Here is a 26410-nt window from a genome sequence, read left to right as displayed (position 1 = left end):
GAGAACTTTGGGTGCCAGTTTCCTGGGCATTGGAACAGTTTAGGAGCTTTGGTCCTATGAAGAATGGGCCTTTACTCCACATGAACCAACCCAGTTGTATATTCCAGACCCAAAGCAAAATGGGTGTATTTCAGTCCTTCAACCTAAAAATTATGATAAGTAAACCCCAGATTCTCCAGGCTGCACCACAGCGGGACCTCACTATAAAGCTTTCTGTATCTCAGAAAAGGTGAGGGAGTAAACAGTGAAAGGAAACTGAGGAGGAGGCTGTGCTGTTTGGTTTTCTTATGTTTTAACTTTTCAAAACATTTTAGCTATTAATTATTCTAGAATAATTACATACAGTTTTGCTTTATATATGAGAGAATAAATATCCTACCTAATAAAAGGGTAATATGCAAATTGCCCGTGCCTTCGCTACGCCTAAGCCACACCCACCAGCCACGCCCACCAGCCAATCAGGGCGAGTATGCAAATAAACCCAACCAAGATGGCTACAGCCACAGAGAGCAAGGTTTCCCAGGTAACGGAGGAAGCCAAGCTTTTCGCCTGCCCTTGCTAGGCCTAAGCCTCCACTCAAGCTACAAAGTTTCAATTATAGAAGATAAACAAATCTTAACAGAAATGGCGGCAGCCACGGAGCTGGAGAGAGCATGCCAGGGTTGCCCCTGGCAAAAGAGAAAGCAAAGCTTTCCGCACACCCTGGCCAGGCCCAGGCCTCCGCTTAAGCTACAAAGTTTCAATTATAGAAGGTGAATTAACCCCAACAGAAATGGCTGCCGGCCATGGAGCGAGCAGGAGGCTTGGCTCCGCTCCAGGCTACAAAGTTTCAATTGTAGAAGGTAAATAAATTCCAGATACCAGGGCCTCCTCTTGGGTCACCAGGGGCGTGGCTGGCCTGCAAACCACCACAGGTCCCTTGCCCAGGCAGCCTCACGCCCCAAGGGAACCCCCATCCTGATTCGGGACACCGTTCAGGGCAAACCAACTGGCCCCCATCCCTGCACCAGGCCTCTATCCTATCTAATAAAAGAGTAATATGCAGATTGACCATCACTCCAACACACAATATGGATGCCCCCATGTGGTCAAAGATCCTGCCCCCATGTGGACACAAGATGGCCACCACAAGATGGCCAGCAGGGGAGGGCAGTTGGGAGGCACCAGGCCTGCAAGGGAGGGCAGTTGAGAGGGACCCAGGCCTGCAAGGGAGGGAAGTTGGAGGCAATAAACCCTGCAGGGGAGGGCAGTTAGGGGTGACCAGGCCGGCAGAGGAGGGAAGTTGGGGGCAAACAGGCTGGCAGGGGAGCAGTTAGGCATCAATCAGGCTGGCAGCGGAGTGGATAGGGGGTGATCAGGCTGGCAGGCAGAAGCAGTTAGGGGCAATCAGGAAGGCAGGCAGGCGAGCAGTTGGGAGCCAGCAGTTCTGGATTGTGAGAGGGATGTCTGACTGCCCAGGATCGGGCCTAAACGGGCAGTCGGACATCCCTCTAGGGGTCCCAGATTGGAGAGGGTACAAGCTGGGCTGAGGGACACCCCCCCCCCTCCATGCACGAATTTCATGCAACGAGCCTCTAGTTAAGAATAATGAAACAAACTATTAAATATATATTTATTTTGGGGTGAAGGCTAGATTTCTAAGCTAAAACCTTTCACCATGGACCTAAGATTTTTTTTTTTTGTACCTAAATTGTGTTAGGTTGGCCTTTCTGTTATGTTTAAGACTATTTTTTAGAGCAGTTTTAAGTTCACAGGAAAGTTGAGGGTAAAGTACAGATAATTCCCAAACATCCATAATCCCCATACATGCACAGCCTCCCCCGTATCATCATCCACATGTGATGGTACATTTGTTACAATTGATGAACCTACACTGACACATCATCGTCACCCAAAGTCCATGGTTTACCTTAGGGGTCACTCTTGGTGTTGTATAGTCTATGGGTTTGGACAAAGGTCTAATGACTTGTGTCCACCATTATAGTGTCACACAGAGTATTCTTGGCCTTAAAACTCCTCTGTGCTCCACCCATTCACCCCTCCCACTGAGTCCCTGGCAACCACTGATGTTTTTATTGACTCCAGAGTTTTGTTTTTTCTGGAATGCCATATAGTTGGAATCATACAGTATGTAGCCTTTTCATCCTTAAGATTTTAATCAATCCATTATTTAAAATTAAAAAAAAATGTTTATTGAACAATTTCTTTGCTCAGTGCCCCCTACCTGGCACTGGACATATAACTTTGAATCAAACTAGGAGATTCCTGTTTTGAATTCTGGGACACTTAACAGTTACTTAGAATAAAAGTATTTCATGATTTCACCCAAGAATTTCATCCCAGGAGATTCAATAAGCATTGGAACTTTTGTCCTTGTCTGGGTCTAAGAGACACGAATCTCTTTACCTACCACATTTCTAGAACTATATGGAGGCAGCAGACCTCTTCAGGGACTGAAGTTGTTAAAACAGAGAGAAACATATGCAGGGAAATGGGAAGAAAAGAAGAGATTGGGGGTTGGGAGCCACTGCTGCTGGTGATGAGGGACTAGCTGGCCCCTCCCATGTGTCAGCCAGGCCTGGAGGCTACCAGGGGAAAAGAAATGTCATCATGATGACACATATATTTATAGATAAGAAGCAAAAAAAAAAAAGGCAGATAATTAAAAATCCAAAGCATGCTGTTCACAAAAGGAGCCTTGAGATTTTGAAGATGATTTTTAATTTTGGGTTTAGGTAAGTGAAAACTCAGATGAAAGGTCCATGTTAAGGTAACTTCAAAGCAGCTGTCTTCCCTTCTGAGGAGGAAAATGATTATCAAATCCCCTTATTGATACCATCAGCATTGCCTGGCTCTTTGGTGTTATCAGATAATTTGACTGCTTTGTGAGGCCGACTTTCCTCTACCTTTCATCTCCCCCACACCTCGTGGCCTCACTATCTCCTTTTCTATCTAAGAATATGAAAAGGGAATTTATGAAGTGACACTGAGGAGCATAGAAAGGAAAAGGAAAGCAGATTGAGACTTCTTGTCACCCAGGTGCATGTTTGGCCACTGAAGATACCGCATGCCGCCCACGGGCCAGGGTGAGGTAGCTTTCACGCTGAGCCAGTTCGGGCCTTACTTTCTAGTACTGGAGGTTTGCGTCTAACTCCAGTAAATGTCACTTAGATATTTAAGTCAGATACCTAAACTCTTTGTCTTCTTTTTACTGTGACAACCCACTCATTCAGTACACTTTTTAAAGTTAGCTTTTATATTTTAGTGATTTCAAAATCCCAAGTAGCTGCATAAGCCTCCTGATGAACATCATGCACCCGGAGGACAATGGGAGGCCGAGATGTGTTACCCTAGGTTTGCCCGAACAAATCAGGATGTCAGGGGAAACTGCAGATGGCCCTTCCTTTGGAAACAGACACTCACACTCATGCAACTCCCAGGACCTGGTGACCTGCCCTTATTGCCACGTGGTCTGGTGTGGAGAGGAGTGGTTATGATGTGCATAGAGTCAGAGTACTGGGCTGTCACCTGCCATCCAAGTCACCTTGGTGCATGATTTTATTGTCCCATGATATTTCCTGAAAATAGCATTGCTCTTAAATGAGAGAGTATCTTACCTGATGTAATCTAATCTAGTACCTGAGCCCCTAAGTGAGGACTAGCTCATTGTTTCATCCTGTAAATATCCCCATGACTTAATGATCATCTCTCTCTTATAGAGAGAACTAAGTTCATTCACCTCATTCACACTATAAGGTCTTGGGACTAGAGGGGTGAGCAAAGGCAGCAGCATTCCTGCTCCAAAGGTTAGAGTTCCTGATAGGAAATAAAGAAGAGCTGGATGGAGCTACAAAGCGTACAGGAGGACCTGCTTGAACCAGGAGCTCAGGGAAGCCCCTCTGGTTTTCCCCACTCAAATCACAAGACGAATGAACATCACTATGACAGCTAACTCCAGTCTCTAACAGCAAGCTGTGTACTTCCCTCCTGGCACCTGAGCTCGCCATGGGGATTTCCCCAGGAAACTCAAATTCACGGGATGAAAATGGAATGGTGAGCTCTGAAAGCTCACTCCGAGGAGCTGCAGCATCCGGTGTCCCATTCTCTTCTGTGCCCTGACCTGGCAGAGCTGCGTGGTTACCGCTATTCATCCTCTTCGCAAACTGGTTTTTAATAGTCTTATACAGAATGACATATGCCTTAAATTTTGCCATTGCCTGTGTATAATTCAATGATTTTTGTTAGAAAATTTTCAGTTGTTCAATCATCACCCAAATCCAGTTTTAGAACATTGCCATCACCGCAAACAATTCCCTCCAACCTGTTTACAGTCAAGCCTTCTGTCTCCCCAAACCCCTGGCAACTGCTCATCTGCTGTTTGTGTATAAGTTGATTATCTATGTTTTATATATTCTACTAGAGGCCCAGTGCTTGAAATTCGTGCATGGGGGGGGGGGGGGGGGAGGCGGTCACTTCAGCCCAACTTGCACCCTCTCCAATCCGGGACCCCTTGGGGGATGTCCGACTGCCGGTTTAGGCTCAATCCCAGATTGAGCCTAAACCGGCAGTCGGACATCCCCCTCACAATCCTGTGCCGCTGGCTCCTAATCACTCACCTGCCTGCCTGCCTGCCTGGTCGCCCCTAACTGCCCCACCGCCAGCCTGATTGCCCCTCACTGCCTCTGCATGCGGGCCAGGTCACCCCCAACTGCCCCCTCCCTGCCAGCCTGATCACTCCTAACTGCCCCCCACACTGGCCTAGTCACCCCTCACTGCCCCCCCCCCCCCCGCCAGCCTAATCGCCCCCAACTGCCCCCTTGCTGGCCTGGTTGCCCTTACCTGCACCCCTCCACTGGCCTGGTTGCCCCTAACTGTGCACCCCCCACTGGCCTGGTCATCTCTTACTGCCCCCCTTGCCAGCCTGGTCACCCCCAACTGCCCCCCTGCTGGCCTGGGCACCCTTCATGGACCCCCGCCAGCCTGGTTACCCTACACAGCCTGTTGTTCAGTCATTTGGTCATCCCTCACTAACCCCTCTGCCGGCCGGGTCACCCCACTCAGCCTGCTTGTTCAGTCATTTGGTTGTCCCTCACTAACACCCTCTGCTGGCCTGGTCATAGGCAGCCATCTTGTGAGGGCATGAGGGTTAATTTGCATATTACCTCTTTATTATATCAAATAGGAGGAATCATATAATAGGTAGTCTTTGGTGTCTGCCTACTTTCATTTAGGATAATCATTTTGAGGTTTATTCATGTTATAACTGTATCAGTATTTTAAAACTAAATAGTTTTCCATTGTAAGAAAATTCCTCATTTTGTTTATGCAGTCATCAGTTTAGGAATAATTGTGTTGTTTTTAGTTGTTGGCTATTATGAATATTGTTGCTTTTAACATTTTTGTGACTCCCTGTGGGAACACATATATTTATTTATCTTGGGTAGAAACCTAGGAATGGGGTTTCTAGGTTGCATATTAAGTTTATGTTTAGTTTTTTTAACAAGCTGCCCAAACTGTTTTCCAAAGTGGCTGCACAATTTTACATTCCAACCATCAAAGAATGAGGATTTCCAGGTATCTTATTTTGTTGTTATTATTGCATTGGTAAATGGGATTGATTTTTTAGTTTCTCTTTCTGAGAGATTTTGTATCCTGATACCTTGCTGAAATCATTTATTTTTATTTATTTTTTAAAAATCTATAATGTTGAAAGTATTACATATGTTCCCTTTTCCCCCATTCACCTGCTCCAGTCTGCCCCTGCCCCCCACCCAGGCCTTCATCACCTTATTGTCTGTGTCCATGGGTTATGCATATATGCATACAAGTTCTTTGGTTGATCTTTTCCCAATCATCCACTCACCGACCCCTGCCTTCCTTCTGAGATTCAACAGTCTGTTCCATGCTTCTGTGTCTCTCAATCTATTTTGGCTTTCCAGCATCAGTATGCAAATAAATTCCAGAAAAGTCAAATTTACTGTTTGGCATTTTTTCTTTGTAAGTTTTGGAGTGACATTCCTTTTAGCTCTTCAAGTTTCAGAAGAAACTGGAAATCCCTTGTAATCTTTTTGTCTCTCAAAATTTTACTTTCTTCATGGTAAAAATATATTGAAAGGGTTTGTCATAAATAATAAAAGAGTAGTATTAATTTTAACATTAAGTATGACAATTTAGGTGACATTAATTTTAACATTAGGAATGACAATTTGTATATTTGACATTTTCTTTGGCCAGACACTGTACAAGGTACTTTACATAATATTGAATTTAAAAGAACACACACAATGAAATAGGTTACATTATTGTTATTTTCTATTTTTATAATTTGGAAGATTAAAGCCCAGTCTTTTTCACCATCACAAAACCAAAATAAATAAAACGTAAGTGACTATAAGTGTGTTTCAGTATCACTTTTGTTCATTTAGGGTGCATTCAGTGTGTCTATAGAGCATAGGTAATATAATGAGTATATACATACAAAATAATTGTGTTTAATATACACTATAGTTTCCATATATGTAGAACACAGTTCAGAATAAGTTTTTATTATCATTGATGAGTTGTTGGAGAACCAATCACTACTTATAATAGTTTCCTATATAAAGATTTCCAAGGAATGATAACCAAAAATACCATTATTTTGGGATACCAATGTAATTCATTAATCTAAAAATAATGGATACGCAGTTTCCCAAAATAAAAGTATAATAGCAATGAGATAATAACTAAAATATTATGATAACCTTCTGAATGTAAGTTTCTAAAAATTATATTAAGTTACTAATGGGATCTAAGTTTTCATTAGAAGAAACACACTAAATAATTGTTAAAACCTTATTAATGGAACTGCAATAATTTAACAGAAAGAAATGAGAGTCTGTATTTCTGTATTTACACTATTGAGAGAGTGTAATCTTTGAATGCTGCAATGACAATTATATTTTTCATAACTCACACTTTCAACCAATTTATGAGAAAAGCCTATTCAAAATAGCTTATTCAAAACAACTTAATTAGGGGCTATTAATATTTTACTGTTATCTATAATAATAAAAGTGTAATATGCTAATTAGACTGGACAGCCGAACGACCTTCCAAATGTCCTTCCGGATGAAGCCAGGGCTGCAAGGGCCGAGCCCCTTGCACGAATTTTGTGCATCAGGCCTTTAGTAGACATATAAATACTCCCCTAACAAATGTTAACTTTTATAGGTTAGATCACAAGATAAAATTAACTTGTGATTAATTAGGTTAATTACATTTTAGCATACTTGAAGGGAAGGTATCTGATTTGTTTACTTTTAAGAAAAAATGAGTTTTCTTAAATAACTCAAGATAGGCATTTAGGTAAATCAACAAACTGTTCTTTAACTGTATTTCAGCTGTTCTGTTCCATTTCAAAAGAAGAAAATTTGCAGGAGGTGAAATAGTATGAGAATTCATAGAATGCAGTTTGAAGACATTGTTGCTGTGTGAACTACAAAGCCAACCTATTAGAACAAAGTTCTAGAACTCCAAAGTTGGAGAACTTCAAACTACTTGATTTTGATAATTGCTATGAAGCCACCATAATCAGAGTAGCAGGAGAATGTTGAAAGAACAGTTGCATAGATCAACGGTACAGAACAGAAAGCCCAGAAATAGACCCATGCAATATAGTCAACTGACCTCTGACTTTTGCAAAAGGAGAAAAGACATTCAATAAAGATAGCTTTTTAACCTTTTGCACTCGGATGTCGAGTGTGACTCGACATGGTTAGCATCAGTAGCAGCTTGTATGTCAAATTGTATTGAATGTGTCAATAATTTGAAATATAAAAAATCCAAATAAATAAGTTTGTATGAAAAGAAACTCCAGTTTTTTATTCTACTGCCGCGCTTTGTAAAATCTGGGGTATTTAAAAAATTAAATCCCGAGTAGAATAAAGGAATCGAGAAAAAAAGCAAGCGAGTGCAAAGGGTTAATATACATTTTTTATTATTGACAGTATTACAGATGTCCCCCATTTCCTCCCCACTTTACCCCCCTCCACCCAGCCCCTGCTCCACTCCAAGCCTTTATCACACTGTTGTTTGTGTCAATGAGTTATGCATATATGCATATAAGTTCTTTGGTTAATCTCTTCCCATCCCCTGCACTCCACCACACTCTGAAATCTGTCAGTCTGTTCCATGTATTCATGCCTCTGGACCTATTTTGTTCATCAATTTATTTTGTTCATTAAATTCCACATGTAAGTGAGGTCATGTGATATTTGTCTTTTTCTGACTGGCTTAGTTCACTTAGTATAATAATCTTCAGGTCCATCCATGCTGTCTCAAAGGGTAAGAGATCCTTTCTTTTTACTGCTGCATAGTATTCCATTGTGTAAATGTACCACAGATTTTTTTTGTCTCACCTACTGATGGACACTTGGGCTATTCCAGATCTTATCTATTGTAAATAATGCTGCTATGAGCATGGGCTGCATATATTCTTTCTGAATGGTGTTTTGAGTTTCTTAGGACATATTGCTAGAAGTGGGATCACTGAGTCCAATGGCAATTCCATTTTTAATTTTTTGAGGAAACTCCATACTGTTTTCCATAGTGGCTGCACCAGTCTGCATCCCCCCAGCAGGGAACTGGGGTTCCTTTTCTCCCCATCTTTGCCAGCACTTGTTTGCTAATTTATTGATGGTAGCCATTCTGGCAAGTGTGCCGTAATAAGTTCATTGTGGTTTTAATTTGCATCTCTCTGATGATTAGTGATGTTGAACACTTGGAAAAGAGAGTGTTTTTTTTTAACAAATGGTGCTAGAATAACTCCACATATATGTGCAAAAAAATGAACCTAGGTTTGGAGCTCATACCCTACTTAAAAAAAAACAACTCACCATAGACCAAAGATAAAAATATAAAATGCAAAATTATGAAAGTTCTAGAAGAAAATATAGAAAAATATCTAGGTGAGTTTGGATTTGGTGAAAGGATTTTAGATATATCACCAAATCCTCATTCTATGGAAAGAAAAATTGATAACTTGTACAGTATTAGAATTTTAAATTCTGCTTTGTGGAAGTTGCTGTCAAAAGAATGAAAAGAACAACAGACTAGGAGAAAACATTTGCAAAAGAAAAATATGATAAAGGACATATATCCAAATCCTATCTAATAAAGACAGAATATGCAAATTGACCATAACTCCGCTACAATGATGGTGGCGCCCACAGCCAATAAGGAGGGAATATGCAAATTGACATGACAAGGTGAGAGGCGGAAGGCAGCTCCAGGCCGGAGCGAAGGTGGAAAGGCAGCTCCTAGGCCGGAGCGAAGGCGGTGCCGGCAGCCAGGGGAAGGAAGGCCTATTTTGCACAAATCTTCGTGCATCGGGCCTCTAGTTATATAAATAACTCCTAAACTTCAACTATAACATAACAAATAATCAATTAAAAATAGACAAATGATCTGAACAGACACCTTACTGAAGAAGATGTAAAATAAGTGATGAAAAATAGTGTATAAAAAGATGCCTAACATTACTGTTATTAAAACAACCATGGCATTGCTATTAGAAATGTCATTAGATATTTTTATTATCATACTAGAGGCCTAGTGCATGAATTTGTGCACAGTTGGGGTTCCATGGCCTGGCTGGCGATCAGGGACAATCGAAGCCATCTCACCCAGTCCCTATTGGGGTTATCAGGGCCATCAGGCTAGGGGGGAGAGGGGCTCTGGGAGGTTAGTCAGCTGCGGGGAGGAACTGCAGGAGGGTGGCCTGCTGCAGGAGGTTGGCTGTGGGAGCGCATTGACCACCAGAGGGCAGCCCCTGTGTTGAGCGTCTGCCCCCTGGTTGTCAGTGTACATCACTGAGACTGGTTGATTGGTCATTCAACTGTTCGGTCGTTCAGTCATAAGGGTCGCTTAGGCTTTTATATATATAAATTTATTAGAAAGGCTAAAATAAATTAAAAAAAACTGACAATACAAATTGTTGGACATAATGTGGAATAAGGAGAACTTTGATTTACTTCAGGTGGGAATGCAAAATGGTGCAGTGACTTTGGAAGAGCATTTGGCAATTTCTTAGAAAACTAAGCATAATCTTATATGATCCATTACTCATGCTCTTAGTGATTTGTCCACCTGATTTGAAAACGTATGTCTACACAAAAGCTTGCACAATAATGTTTATTGAAGCTTTATTCCTAACAGCCCCCAAAAAGAAGGAAACAAAATTCAATCATTGAGTTGATTTCAAATTCACAGTGAATTATTATTTAGTGATTTAAAAAATTAAGTAGCAAGCCATAAAAAGAAAATAGTGAATCTTAAATGCATGATACTAAGTGAAAGAAGCCAGTCTTTAAAAGGCACATATTAATGTTTCCACTTATAGGACATTCTAAAAGGTAATACTATAATGATGGTTAAAAAAATAATTGTTTTCCAGGGTTTCAAAAGTGGGGGAGAGTTGGATAGGTGAAGCACAGGGGAATATTTGGGTGGTGAAACTATTTTGAATGATGCTTTAATGATGAATTCAAGACATTGGACATTTGCCAAAATTCATAGAACTTTGTAGTAGAAAGAATGAACCTTAATATATACAAATAAAATAAAATCATTTATGAGGTTAGGGATACCAGTAGTAAATGTAGAATGTGGCAAATAAATGTAATTGTATTACACACATATGAAAGATTAGAAAATATAAGAGCATTTATAAATGTCCTAAGAAAACCAACACTTGATATCACAGTGGATGGTCATGGTTGTAGATACAAAAACAATATTAATCATTACTATTAGTTCAAATACAGATTGCACGTCCTACTCAAGGAACAATCACTGTCCTTAGGCTTCCTCCACACCCAAGGCAGCATCCTATTTTTTTGTACAATTATGTGTCAGCATCATTGTCAACTACTTAAGTTAGCCTTTATCTTGCTGGCTAATAAGTTAATCTTTGTAGACAGTATCTTTTTTTGGGGGAACTATTTTTTTAAATTTAAGTCTTTATTGTTGAGAGTACTACAGATGTCCCCCTTTCACCACCCGTTACCCTCTCCACCTGGTTCCCGCTCCACCCTAGGCCTTCACCACTCTATTCTCTGTGTCCATAGGTAATGCATATATGCATTTAAGTTCTTTGGTTAACCTCTTCTTATCCCCTCTCCCCCCTTCCCTCTGAGATTCATCAGTCTGTTCCATGTTTCCATGCCTCTGGTTCTATTTTATTCATCAGTTTATTTTGTTCAATAGATTCCTTGTTCGTTTATTTTGATTTTTAGATTCAATTGTTGATAGGTATGTATTCTTTATAAAGACTATTAAAAAATTCCCCCAAACATCCATGGCTTGTCTTTCCTCCAAGATGAAACTGTATATATGTTTGTCCCTAAAATGAATCTTTTCTTCTCAAATAGCGGCACCTATAAAGATTGACTTAATGCTGACAGTTCCACCAACTTATATTTTAAAACCACCAGCAATTTGCCCCAATATACATGTACTCAGGCATGCCCCTGTGCATAAGCCTAAGGCATTTCTCAGTGTTTCACTTGTCGCTGTTTAAGTGACTACACACATTTGCTTTTATTGTCCCATTTCTCTTACTCATCTTTCTTGTGGGGAGGTCTCTGATTTCAACTGCCCCCCTGTCTTGATGGAACTTGTGACATTCATATAATCACTATCACCTATTTATCTGGAAGTTGCCTGATTGAAAAAACAATGGGAAACTTGGAGAAAGAAGAGGGAAATTCTTGTTTCTGAATGTCCTTTCTCTCTTTTCTCCTGGCTGAATTTCAGACATCCTGATGACTCCCTAAGCTATCTCTCCTTCTTGTCAGCCTCCCCTCACTCCACAGCATGGGCTGAAGACCCCTCTTTATCTCCCTTAGCATTAGGTGGTTAGCTTTATTTTCTCATAAATGATGCATTCAATCCTGCACTGAACTTTGCCATCAAGTATATCTTACTCTTAATTGCAATAAAACCATTTTTCTTGGGCCTCCAAAGATTGTAATTACTTTGATTTTAGAGCCTGCACCAACTTAAATTTTAAGCCTAACTTGAAAGGCTAACATTATAAGTGGCAAGTTGTAGGCACTCAGTAGATACCAAGTGGGTGCAGGAGTAGATTGGCCTTGAATTTATACTTTGACTTGTCCTGAGTATTTCATGGATGGAAAGTAGAAATAATCATTTAAATGTGACTCATATAGACACATTATATTTTCTGCCTTTCCAAAAGCCATGGTTATTAGAAAGAGTGATATAAAAGAAAATTGGTTAGGGAAGAAAGAAGTATAAAATGTCTAAGGGAAAAAATTTGTAAATAGTAAATCAACTAGCATTTCTACCTTCCACTTCTATAACTTCCACAGTCAACTCCAATTCACCTAAATGCTAGTTATATTACATCACATTTATTCTAGGAAACACAATTAAAGCACACTGTTTCACTAAGGAGTATGATTAAAATGTGAGTCATCTGTGTACATACATCATCTGTGTACATGCATCTAGTAAACACCCTGCTATATTTTTATGAATTCCACAAATAACAAGTTCACTTTCCTTGTAGTATAAACATAGTCTTATTCACAATTGCATCTACGGGGAAGGTGATTTACTTAATATATGGCACCTAGAGAGAGGAGAAAGGCATAGCCTCTTTAATCTTCAGCCTGTTAATATAATGAAAATCATCACATAAAAACCCATTTTCATTAGATAGTTGCAGGGCCATAAAAGCCTGAAAAGTCAGTCAGACTCTCATTAAGCATAGATCTTAATCAGCACCAAGCTGAACTGAAGAACACCCAGGGATACAAGCAAGAAAGCTGACAGGGAGGGATCCTCAGGAAGGGCCCAGCCAGCCAGTGCTGCCCCCTGCAGGTGTCCATCCTGCACTGCGATGCATTCTGGTTTGGGAAAACTGGTCATTGTGACTTCAAAGGTAGAAGGAGGCAGGTGTTGGCAGGGGGGTTAGTTTTTATACTTAGTCACACAGGAGAGAGCATCCAAAACTAATTTCTACCCTCCAGTTTTTCAAGTCCCATAAATCCATAAGTTCAATATTTATTTGCAATAAATAATCTAGATGAATCCATGTACGTCTTACTAAAAAATCCTTTGATGAGAAATGCCTTATCTTCCAGCTAGTAAACGCCATCAGAATTTTGCAAATGTTCTAGTGCCTACTAGGAGGGAAGGAGTGAATTATAGATTGTATAAACTCGGGTTCTCTCTCAAAGCTGGACAAGATTAGTCTGTATTAGTCAGGGTTCTCCAGAAAAATGGAACCAATGGAAAGTGTATCTCTATATCTGTATGTATATCTCTATCTCTATCTCTATCTCTATCTCTATCTCTATCTCTATCTCTATCTCTATCTCTATCATCTCTATCTCTATCTCTATCTCTATCTCTATCTCTATCTCTATCTCTATCTCTATCTCTATCTCTAATCTCCATCTCTATTTCTATCTATTTCTACCTCTACATGGAGATTCATTATAAGGAATTGGCTCACTCAATTGTGGAGGCTGAGAAGTCCCGGAGCCTGCCATCTGCCTGTTTGTGATTCATCCTGAGTCTGAAGGCCTGAGAACAGGGAGCCCATAGTATTAAGTCCCAGTCTGAGGGAAGGAAAGAGATCATTCATGTTTCTTGGGCCCATCTGTTTAATTGTCTTTGAGTTCTACAGGAAGGCATCCTGAAGTCTCTCTGTCTCATCAATCCATCAGGAAAAAACTGTTGACGCTACCTTAGCAGTATATTGGAAGAGACTGCTACCAGCTCTCTGTGCTCCCGTGAAAACTGCATTGCTTTTTGCAGTAATCCTTTTAAAACATACATGAAATTACTTTACTTTTCTGCTCAACATCCTCCAATGGTTTCTAAATGCACTCAGCGAGACAAAGGTTTCTTTGCCCCAGGTATGCATATATTTTTTCATGTCGAATTTTCCCCACTGTTGTCTGTGTGTCTGTGTGTGTCCCTTACTAGACTCGCCAATGTATAAGCACCCTGAGGGGAGAGATTTGTTTTATTTTTGTTTGTTTATGTTTTTACTTCTGCTGTGACCCTTAGTGCCTAGAACTGCTCCTGGCACAGAGCACATATTTGCTCAATAATTGACTGGATTTGGTTTAATATCTTAGACCAATTCTGTAGATTCAATAATCCCCTTATCCTTTTACTTATATGTAAAAAAGCCTGGAGAGGTGAAACTTGTCTGACTCAAAAGCATTATGAATTACATTTTTAAAGCTAAATATATAGTAAAACTAAATATATAGCAGACTAGAGGCCCAGTGCACAAAATTCATGCATGGAGGGGAGGTCCCCTCAGCCCAGCCTGCACCCTCTCTAATCCGGGACCCCTTGGGGGATGTCTGACTCCAATTCCAGTGATTGGGTGGGCCTAAACCAGCAATGGGACATCCCTCTCACAATCTGGGACCACTGGCTCCTAACTGCTCACCTGCCTGCCTGCCTGATGGCTCCTAACTTCCCCCCTTCCCCCCTGCCAACCTGGTCATCCACAACTGCCCCCTCTGCTGACCTGGTTGCCCCTAACTCCCCCCCCCCCCCGTTGGCCTGGTCATTCCCAACTGCCCCGACTGCCGGCCTGGTTGCCCCCAACTCTCCCCCCTGCCGGCCTGGCCACCCTAACAGCCCTCACCTGCTGGCCTGGTTGTCCCACACAGCCTGCTGTTCAGTAGTTTTGTCATCCCTCACTAACCCCCTTGCCAGCCTGGTCGCCCCACGCAGCCTGCTGTTTAGTCGTTACTGTGACGGTGTTCTGGACAATTTGCATATTCCTCTATTATTAGTATAGACTAAAGGCCAAGTGCACAAAATTAGTGCACTGGGGTCGGTCCCCTCAGCCTAGCCTGCACCCTCTCCAATCCGGGACATCCCTCTCACAATCTTGGACTGCTGGCTCCTAACTGCTCACCTGCCTGCCTGCCTGATCGCCCCTAACTGCTCCCCCTGCCAGCCTTGTTGCCCCTCACTGACCCCCCTGCTGGCCTGGTTGCCCCCAACTGCCCCTTCTGCTGGCCTGGTCACCCCATGCAGCCTGCTGTTCGGTTGTTATTGTAATGGTGTCCTGGACAATTTGCATATTCCTATATTATTAGTATAGACTAGAGGCCCGGTGCACAAAATTCGTGTACGGGGGGGGTCCCCTCAGCCAGCCTGCACCCTCTCCAACCTGGGACCCCTCAGGGGATGTTCAATTGCCAGTTTAGGCCCGATCCTAGGGATCGGGCCTAAACTGGCAGTAGGATATCCCTCTCACAATCTGGGACCGCTGGCTCCTAACTTCTCACCTTCCTGCCTGCCTGATTGCCCCTAACTGTCACCCCTGCCAGCCTGATCACCCCTAACTGCCTCTGCCTGCCAGCCTGATCACCCCTAACTGCCCCCCTGCCAACCTGGCTGCCCCTCACTGCCACCCCCTGCTGGCCTGGTTGCCCCCAACTGCCCCCCTGCTGGCCTGGTTGCCCCCAACTGCCCCCCCTGCCGGCCTGGTCTCCCCACACATCCTGCTATTCAGTCGTTTGGTTGTCCCTCACTAACCCCCTTGCTGGCCTGGTTGCCCCTGCAGCCTGCTGTTCAGTTGTTACTGTAATGGTGTCTTGGACAATTTGCATATTCTTCTCTTATTAGCATAGACTAGAGGTCTGGTGCACAAAATTTGTGCACAGGGGTGGGTCCCCTCAGCCCAGCCTGCACCCTCTCCAATCTGGGACATCCCTCTCATAATCTGGGACTGCTAGCTCCTAACTGCTCACCTTCCTGCCAGCCTGATCACCCCTATCTACCTCTGCCTGCTGGCCTGATCACCCCTAACTGCCCCCCTGCTGGCCTGGTTGCCCTTCACTGCCCCCCACTGCTGGCCTGGTTAACCCCAACTGCTCCCCACTGCTGGCCTGGTTGCCCCCAACTGCTCCCCCTGCTGGCCTGGTTGCCCCTCACTGCCCTCCCCACCAGCCTGGTCACCCCAACTGACCCCCTGCCAGGCTGGTTACCCTACGCAGCCTGCTGTTCAATCGTTTGGTCATCCCTTACTAACCTCCCTGCTGGTCTTATCGCCCCACGCAGCCTGCTATTTAGTTGTTACTGTGAGGGCATCCTGACCAATTTGCATATTACCCTTTTATTAGTATAGGTATTGATGCCCTGCTCAGCTCTTCAGTTTCTGGTTGCTGTACTTCCTAAGTGGCCAGAGAGGGGGTGACATAGAGCAGAGGAGGGTGCCTTCTTTTCAGACTTACCTGTTCCTGATAAGATAAAATGGTGTTGGAAAAATTGTACAGACACACACACACACACACACACACACACACACACGTCTCAAGAAAGTTTCACCAATTGTCATATATTTCCAGAGTAGATCCAATGTTGAATAATAATGTCCCTAGTATCACATTCTGATTCAGTTGATGCTCACATACCTCATTATCCTCCTCTTGAGTTGAGATATCTTTTACTTTGTACCCCTATTGACCCCTTATACACTGTAGGGTATAAACTGAGCCTTCAACACAGCCACTGTTACTTTACCTAAGGTTACGTCTGGCAGCCACAGCCTCTGATTTGATCACTGAGCTCTCTCAATGGCAGAAAACACTTTGGGATAAACATCTTTGCCCACAGATTTGTAAAACAAATGTCTGACTAGCACCGAAGGCAGGTGTTGGGTGCATTTATGGATGATACAGTACTATGACAGAAAATTTGAACAGTCTATGCCCATGGACATCGCGAGTTAAGGTTACATCGCAGTGGGTAAAGTTCTCTGTCAGAGTATTCAGGGCTGTGAGGCTGATCTGCCCTGAAATGTGTGGGGATTTGAGGATACACCACATACAATTTGTAGCCTTCTGCCCCTGATCAGGATTTTGTAGGAAGCCATGCGTGACTGGCTGTGCCTCTAAGCCTTTTGGACAACAGTTTCCTGGCTGCTCTCTCCCTAGTCACTGCCTGACTCACAGCAGATGACGCTTTGTGAAACAGCAGGTTAAGCCTCTTTGTCTGCGCAGGAACACTGTGGGCCTGGAGGTCCTTGGGGAGATTTCTAAAAAGGCAGCTTTGCCTCGAGCTGCACACTGTGTTGTCTTGTCCATTCCTTTCAGGTTTGTCTGAGCCAGTGGCGTTTCCATGGTGGAAAGGTCACATGCCCTGTCCTGAGGCTCTAGGGGAGCCCATTGATCCAAGGTCCTGAGCAAGGATCCTCATTTCTGTCTGACTTCCGCTCTGGCTGTAGGCTCTGCATCTGCCTATGTGGACACTGATACATTCCTGGTTGGCGGCACTTGGTCTACTATTGCAGAGATGATTGAGAGAACGGCAGGTAACAGGCCAAGGTCAGGTAGAATCAACCCCCCTGGCATTAAAAAACAAATAAAAAGGGTCCACCTTCCAAGGCACAGATGTTTATGCATCTCACTATCTTTCTCGGATAAGTAGATGAGTAGAAACATATAAATGTGCGTGCACATGTGTACGCCCACTTTGTTAGTTTGTTCTGTGAACAGTATCTCAAAGGTGAAAATGGAGAGCTATAGCAAACCGGTGAAATTTGGTAAAATGTGACTTAAGTATTGCTATGGATTGAATGTTTGTGTCCCCCCAAAATTCATATGTTGAAACTTAACCCGGAAGGAGATGTGTTAGAAGGTGGGGTCCTTGGGGAGGTGATGAGGTCATGAGGGTGAATCCCCATGATGGGATTAAGCCCCTTATAAAGAGGCCCCAGGGAGCCCCCTGGCCCCTTCTGCCATGTGAGGACACAGTGAAAAGACACTGTGAACCAGGGAGAGGTCCTCCGCAGATACCAACCTGCTGGTGCCTTGATCTTGGACTTCCAGCCTCCAGAAGCATGAGCAATACATATCTGCTGTTTATAACCCCCCATTCTGTGGTAAATTCTGTTATAGCAGTTCAAATAGACAAAGACAAATATATAGTGCAGAGAAAGTACAAATAAAACATAATTACAGTAACGATGCCGCAATGACCATGCCATGTGCTTTTAGGGATGTAGCAGATGTAATAATGAGTGAATTTTCCCTTGAAGGTTGATGTTTCCTCACAATTTTGATTTTAGAAATAATTGCACTTCCATGATGCATGCATGAATTTAATGGGAGGTATAAGAATTTAACACCTTGCAAATTAGACAAAAGGAGATGTGATGAGTAAAATGTAAAAACATACACATCCATAATGAAAGGATCGGAAAGGACTTACAGGAGAACAGAGTGCTGAGGACCATTGTCTGCTTCCAAACCATCCTTGTTTTCATATAATGACCTTAACAATTGTGCGCCTTTTAGAAAGTTACAAATTAAAATTCACTGGATGTTCCCAAGGCTTTGTTCCAGACAGCTTTCCACCCTGCACAAGGGTGATGGATCTGAAATGTCCGTCCCTCTGGGTCCACTCTCCATGGAAGCTTAGTTCACGGCCAACATAAGATGAGCAGCTGGGTAGTGACTAAAATGCCCACCTATTTGTGTTTATTTACTTAAAACACCTGAGGGGGTTCCTTACAACAGTATTAGGATTCTCAATTCTGCTCCATTATCTGTGTGCTTCTGCCAGCACCATGATGCTCTGATGACTGTAGCTCTGTAGTACAGTGTAAACTCGGGGGGAGTGTTGCTTGCCTTCAGCTTTCTCCTCTTTCTCAGGATTGCTTTGATTATTCAGGGTCTTTTGTGGTTCCATACAAATTTGAAGATTTTTTTTTTGTTCTATTTCTGGGAAAAATGCCATTGGGACTTTAATAGGGATTGCATTAAATCTTTAGATCGCTTTAGGTAATATAGGAATTTTAACAATGTTAATTCTTGGGGGGTAGGTGAAGTGGGTAAAGGGGGTGAAATACATAGTAACAGAAGAAAACTAGATTTTGGGTGGTGACTGTGCAATAGTGTACACAGATATCGAATTATAATCCTGTACACCTGAAAATTATGTTATTAACCAAGGTTATTCCAATAAATTTAATTAATAAAAATAGTATTAGGAAAGAAAAACTGAACATGGTTAAAATATTAAAATACATGATGTACAAATTACTTAGAGTTTAACATCAACACAATAGTTTCAACTTAGGTCTGTGAGTTGCAAAGTCATTGCTTTGGTACTTTGCAAAGAGTTTCCAGCTCTATTTTACATAAAATAGCATGCTTTTACAGTTCTCAGTGGCTTAAATCTGTAAATTGAAATTCTCATTTCTTAAATTTCATGTTGATTCTTCTTGGTGTCTCCAAAGCTGCCATATCTACTCTAAGGTAATTCATTAAAAAGAAAAGGCTCTTTTTAAAAAAAAAGTGAGTGCATTTCTCCGTCATGTAATTTTCTGATTATACCTCTGTTGTCTTTGGGGTTTATGTCCATTGGCATGGAAGAGAAATGCAGCCATGATAAAAAATTGCTGTAATTCTCAAATCTAAGTATCCTCTAATATAAAATGTTTAAAAACAAAAACTGGTAGATTGCTTCCACAGAATTGCTGTGAGCATATTACTCACTGCTTTTAGCAACTCCCGCACAGAAGCAGGAAGGCTCTCCTGACTACCCCCAGCGTTAGATGCCACCAGTGTTAGGTTTGACATTTCCATGAGATTAAGTGGTGCCACGTTGACAGTTTGCAGATCCAACACGGTGGGTTGTGCGTGCACCATGTAGAATTTTGTTCTTGGGAGTATCAGTTCCAGAATTTCTAGACCCTCCTGAATCTTCGTGAGAATTCACAAAACAGAGCCTTAACTGCTACACCTATTCTTCCAAAATAAAACAAAACCTAATGAGATGTGACATCTCCAGGGGGAAATGGAGCTGATGAGGTAACTAATATGCTCTATGCTTTCCCATTGGCCTTCTCTCCTAGGAAACAGCTCCCTCCCTGGGAAATCACAGTAGTCCTCACCTTCTCTCTCACTCTCAGGTATCTGCCTCTTAATTCTACCCTTTGGCTATAGTTGAAGATTCATTTCCTGAGAGCCTCCATTTGCAATTTGTTTTCTTAAGAGCCTGTAGGCCAGTAAGCATGAGAACCATCTGGAAAGGTTGTTAACACGGAGGGTTGGTCTCAGCCCAGAGTTTCTGATTTTGCAGGTCTGGCGTGGGGTCAAGGTTTTGCATTTCTAGCAAGGTTTAACGTTGCTGGTGGGGGCCATTCTTGAAGAACCAACACTCCACACTGCTCGGACCGCTCGGGAACACTGACCCTGTGGATTTACAAGGTTCATAGATGATTTAAATACTTAAAACATGCTCTATGACAAATACGAAATTTAAAAAAAAATTCTTACTTGTATTTATAGTGGATACATTCATAATTCACTTGTTACAATTTACATTTAATATAAAGCATGGAACACATACACATTATGTAGGTGAGAATGGTGGGGCTATAGTGAAATAGGCACTCTCATTCAGGGAAGGAATAAATGAGTGCTTTTCAGGGATATACTTCTCAAAATGCAGTAAGAAGCTACAGAACCCTATGCCACTTGGACTTAAAGGAATAACAGGTATGTAAATAAAGATGAACGTATAGGAAATGTACAAGGGTGTTGAGGCTATCAATGTTTACAGAGTAAAAAATCAAAAACAGTCTAAATGTTCCACAGTTAGGGAATGGGTATATAGATTTTTTTCATTTTATTAAATTTATTGGGGTGACATTGGTTCATAAAAATATATAGCTTTCAAGTATACAATTCTATGTTACATCATCTATATGTTCATCAATTAAATTCAAATATCCTCTGTGACCATCTATTTGACCCCCTTTACTCTTTACTACCTCCCCCACCCTTTCCATCTAGTGACCCCCAATACAGGTGACTATGTCTGTGAGTTTTTGTTTGTTGATTTGTCTTAGCTATTCATTTGTTGCTTTCAGTTTTACCCTTAATTTAGGTAAATCCTTAAGAAAGAATACACTAAAATTTTTAAATTTAAATGCAATTATAGAAAAACCTTTCCATCAAAATGCCTATGAAAAGAACACTGACTTTAAGAGAATGCCCATGTCAACAGCATAAATCATGCATTTAAAAATATGAGTCTTTTCAACTTTAGGATGAAGTTCTCCTTCCTCATTTACCTTCTTTGAAGAGCAATGCCCTCCAGGAAACTACAGAGTGGTGCCAGGTGCTAACAAAGAAAACAGCAAGGGTGTCAGTATTTTCATGTATCCCTCCGGGATATGCCAGTGCCCTGCCTCCAGCCTGTGGTGATGTCATGGGGCTTTCCCTGGGCCTTCTTTCTCTCTCTTCTCTGTGGTGATGGCTCCGAGATGAAGGAGGTACGTGACGGCATTCATCACAGGAACGAGAACCATTGCTTGATTCAAAACATTTAAGCAATATATACAATAAATCAGGTGTTTTTCCTCTGCAAATATTAAATACAGACGTATTATACATCTAAGAAATTTTTTATTAAAAAATCTCTCACCAGTCTGTCTCTTTAATTAAATAAAGCCTGTTTGGTATTATTCAAAGCACAAAGAATTTATACCCCAAATCCAGGTTAATTAAATGCCCAGAGCTTGGAAAAACAGACTGGTATAAAGACAAAAATAAATCAATCCAAATGTGATATTTATGAATATGGACTGTTTGTGAGAAAAATATAAATAATTTAGACGGAGTAATATATATCCAATAGATGATAGGATTATTTTGTATTATAGAATGTATTTACATGCAAATCTGAAACCACGTTTTAAATTAAGGTTTCTATTTTTAACATCTATTGCTCATTCCAGAGTAATGATCGCTCTTCCTGGCTAATCCCCTCACAAATCCTGAAGCTTTTAACTACCTGCTCAAATGCATCTGGAAAGTGAGTCCAATGTGGAATCATCTTTCTTCCTGCCCAGTTTGGTTTAATCTTACTCAACATTACCCTTATCTCCTGTGGGGAAGCATGGGACTTGGTTGGAAAGTCTGTAAGGAGGATTCTCTGAAAGGTCAAGGGCCTCAGAGGGGACCTTGCTAAAGGTGGCAGCCCCTGCCTTGACTTTTCCAAACAAGTCCGAGCCCCTGGGTGTTTTACTGGAATCTCTATGTTTAGTCTTCAAACCCAACCCTGTAGAAGCATGTGCTTTCTCAAGGATACTTACCCTGCTGTAATCACAGAACCAATGACTTAATTTTAGTTCAATCTATTGTTACAATAAAAGCCGAAGGAGGCAGGCAATCGAGGCTGCTTTGTTCCTAAAGTGAAACAGCCCCATAGCCTTCTCTTTCACAGGAACTGTGTCAGAGTAATCTATTCATCTGTCGCTCAGGGTCTGCTGGTCAGCCCCAGCGATCTCCCCAAATGGATCTCTGCCTAGGACCTTATCAAGAGTCATTGGGGCCTGCTCTTGCCCAGAATTTAATCGTAATATGTTATTAGTCTGTTCACCAAATTAAAGAAAAAATTGGTCCTTGGCTACATTTTAAATGACAATACAATAAAAATGTTTGATGATCTTTAAAGCTAAAAAATGTATGACAACAAATTCACACATGGAAATGCCCTGTTCACACACACACACACACACACACACACACACATGACATCTTATTTTATTCTCACTACAGCTCTACAAACTTGAACTCAGACATTCTGACTATAACTCTGAGACTTATTCAACTGTTTCCATAGTATCTAATATTCTATGGGAGAAGAAAATGATTTTAATTCAATTACTGTTTTCGGTTAGAAGGGAGTAAGGTCCTTACTGACTTGGAATTCTGTCTTACTAACAAAATTTTTGGCTGAGAAGAAATTCTCAAGAAATGTAGGTTCTCTGCCTCATTTTTCATGTTTCCTTTCCTTCCTTCTTCTTTTTTTCTTTCTCCTAATTCTTTGCACCCTCCCTATTTTTCTTCTTGTTTTTATGTTGCTGTCCTATTTCAGGAGAAAAATAAGGATGACAATGAGAATAAATTATATACTTCATCTTTATACAAAGCAATCATAAAATGAACATGAGTACTGGACATAAAGTGATATTTGTAGTCAGTAGGCAAAAGGATGGTTTATTCAAGAGAAATTGTGAATATCCAGTTAGGCAAAATTGGGCGATCCTTGCCAAATACAACTTTGAAAACTAAATTTCAAGAATATTAGTGAACACCATAAATGTTGTAGAGGGAAATATGAAAGAACATCTAATGTTGTGTCTTGCAATTTCTTATTAAGCCAGATACCATAAACCAAGGAGTCAAAGATTTAAACTTATCAAATCACAAATCACTTGCATACACACATTAAAATGTGCACACACACACATACAGATACTACAGAAACATATGGAAACACACACAGGTGTAGTGTATAGCAAAGTCATAAAAAAATGAAGAATTCGAAAGAGAGCCTGACATAGGCATGTTATGTTAGCTTGTATTATTATTGTTATCATCATCATTTTAATTATTATTTAAAAAGTAAGTCAATAAATTCTTTAAGGTATTTCATTGTAACATTCAAGTCAACTGACTACTTGCACTGCTTTTTACCAATATATTTTGATGTCTTAATGGTCTCAATTTTTAAAGAGTTTTAGATTGATTTAATTCATTGTTATTATGGTCACATGTAGAAATGGATCTGATTAATTCTAGCTATAATACAATTTAGCAAAATAATGAGGTCTTTTTTGGTTACATATACATAATTTTTATTATGGCATCCTAACTACCAATTACTCATATGTTTAAAAATAGTAATGCATTTGACAGTATATATATATATATATATATATATATATATATATATATATATAATTTGAAATGGTGCAGGTGATAATAATTGCATGCCCAGATTTAAATAAAAAGCCATAGCTGAAAATACTATACAGTGTCAGAAGTTCACAAATAACAGGAGTAAAACCAGTGAGTCACCGAAGTAGTAATTAGTAAAAGTTTCTTGTGCACACACCAAAAAGGCATTTAGAAAACCTGGAGAACTCAAACCAAAACGTGGAATGGAGCTCGAAGGTGTATTGTTATAAAGCAACTCAAATAGTTGAGAAGACAGTGACTATGTACTCCTCACAGTGATAGGTTATAACATTAGAATTTTTGTAAATGACAGGGAATGGTCACTGGCTTCCCCTTATCTCCTGTGGGGAAGCATGGGACTTGGAAACAGTAAGTTTTGTCTGTGATTTCCAGAGGCATAAACAAGAAATGACCCATATCAAGTTCATCTGGCAAAATAAGCTAAATTACACTTTGCTTCTCTGACTAAACTGGTTTTGTAGGCTCAGAATTTTCAAGGCTGATTTTTGTTTGTTTTTGATTTTCACAGGGGCATGCAAATTCACATTGCATAGTCATCACCAAAATGATGAAATTGCTTTTCTCTTAGAAGTAATGGGAAACCCTGGAGAATCCACACTCTTAATTTAATCCTTGATCAATAACAGTGTTAAAAATAATTGGCATGAGGTTTGCAGCATTTATAAATGAAAGATGTATTTTTAGCAGAAAAAGGAAGTTTTTATGTTTTCTTTTGTTTGTTAATACATGGAAAATAACGGCCATTTATTTATAGATATGAACCCGTGGAAGCATTTGGGGGCTTGCACTAGTCAATCATTCCTAAATTTTTTGAATTGCTATGTTTAAGGCTCTCCAAAGGACTCGAGATATATAGTGATCAGATGATACATTTCTAGCTTCTCCTAGGAAAATATCATCACCGACCATCTGAAAAAAAACACACAAAACATAACACAAAGCACAAATAATAGTCTAGTGTCAGATGGTGATAATGGGAGGAAAGAAATTAAGTAGAACAATGGAAATGGTGGTAATGATGAGTGAGATGTTTGTTTTTTTTTCAATGAGGTAACATTGGAGGGCTTCTCAGAAGAGGTGGTTTTTCAAAATCAAACCATGGAGTAAATATAGCAATATTCTTAATTATTTTAGTCCTATCATATTTTCTTTTCTTTTTTAACATTTAAGAAATTTTTATTTGAAAATCAGAAGTTCTTGAAGACTTTTTAAAAACATTTAAAAAATATTTATTGTTGAGAGTTTACAAATGTCCCCCTTATTTCACCCTTGACCCCCATCCCCCAGTTCCAGCCCCACCGCAGGCCTTCACAACCCTATTGTCTGTGTTCACAGGCAGTACATATATGCATATAAGTTATTTGGTTACTCTCTCCCCTGCTCCACCCTTCCTTCTGAGATTCATCAGTCTGTTTCATGTTTTCATGCCTCTGGTTTTATTCTATTCATCATTTTATTGTGTTCATTAGGTTCCACATATTAGTGAGATCGTGTGATATTTGTCTTTCTCTAACTGGCTTATTTTGTTTAGTATAATCATCCCCGGGTCCATCCATGCTATCTCAAAGAGTAATAGATCCGTCTCTTTTTAGAGCTGCATTATATTCCAGTGTGTAAATGTAGCAGTTTTTAAATCCATTCATCTACTGATGGGCACTTGGGAGGTTTCCAGATCTTAGCTATTGTAAATAATGACCCTCTGAACGATTATTCTTTCTGATTGGTGTTTCTGGCTTCTTAGGACATATTCCTAGAAGTGAAATCACCAGGTCATAAGGCAGTTCCATTTTTAATTTTTTGAGGAAACTCCACACTGTTTTCCATAGTGGCTGCACCAGTCTGCATTCCCATCAACAGTGTACTAGGGTTCCCTTTTCTCCACATCCTTCGCCAGCACTTATTGTTTGCTGATTTGTTAATAGTAGACATTCTGACAGGTGTGAGGTGATAACTTGTTGTCACTTTAATTTGCATCTCTGATGGTTAGTGATGTTGAGCATTTTCTTTCATGTCTCTTGGCTATTTGTATGTCCTCTTTGGAGAAGTATCTATTCAGATTCTCTGCCCATTTTTTTATTGTATTATTTCCTTTTGTTGAGTTGTATGAGTACTTTATATATTTTAGAAATTAACCCCTTATCAGATGCATCCCTGACAAATATATTTCTCCAATACAGTGGATCCCTTTTCATTTTGATGCTGGTTTCTTTTGCTGTGCAGAAGCTTTTTAGTTTGATGTAGTCCCATGTGTTTATATTTTCCTTTGTTTCCTTCTTGCCCTAGGCAATGTATTGGTGAAAATTCTGCTATGTGAGGTGTCTGATATTTGGCTGCCTATATTTTCTTCTAAGATTTTTATGGCTTCATGACTTACATTTAATTATTTTATCCATTTTGAGTTCATTCTTGTGTGAGTGGACCACCAAGTTCTATCATCTTTAATATTCCTGATTTTCCCCATTAACACTTCCTTTAGTATTTTAACTTTCTCTTCACTTCCTGTAAAATATGGATTTAAGAAAACTAATTTTAGTAGGTAGTCTATGCAGTCACTGCTGGAAGCCAATTCCAGCATGTCATAATTA

This window comes from Cnephaeus nilssonii (assembly GCF_951640355.1).
Source record: "Cnephaeus nilssonii genome assembly, chromosome: 1".
Lineage (NCBI taxonomy): Eukaryota > Metazoa > Chordata > Mammalia > Chiroptera > Vespertilionidae > Cnephaeus > Cnephaeus nilssonii.
The sequence above is the reverse complement of the archived record's forward strand: the minus strand, read 5'-3'. Positions refer to the sequence as shown.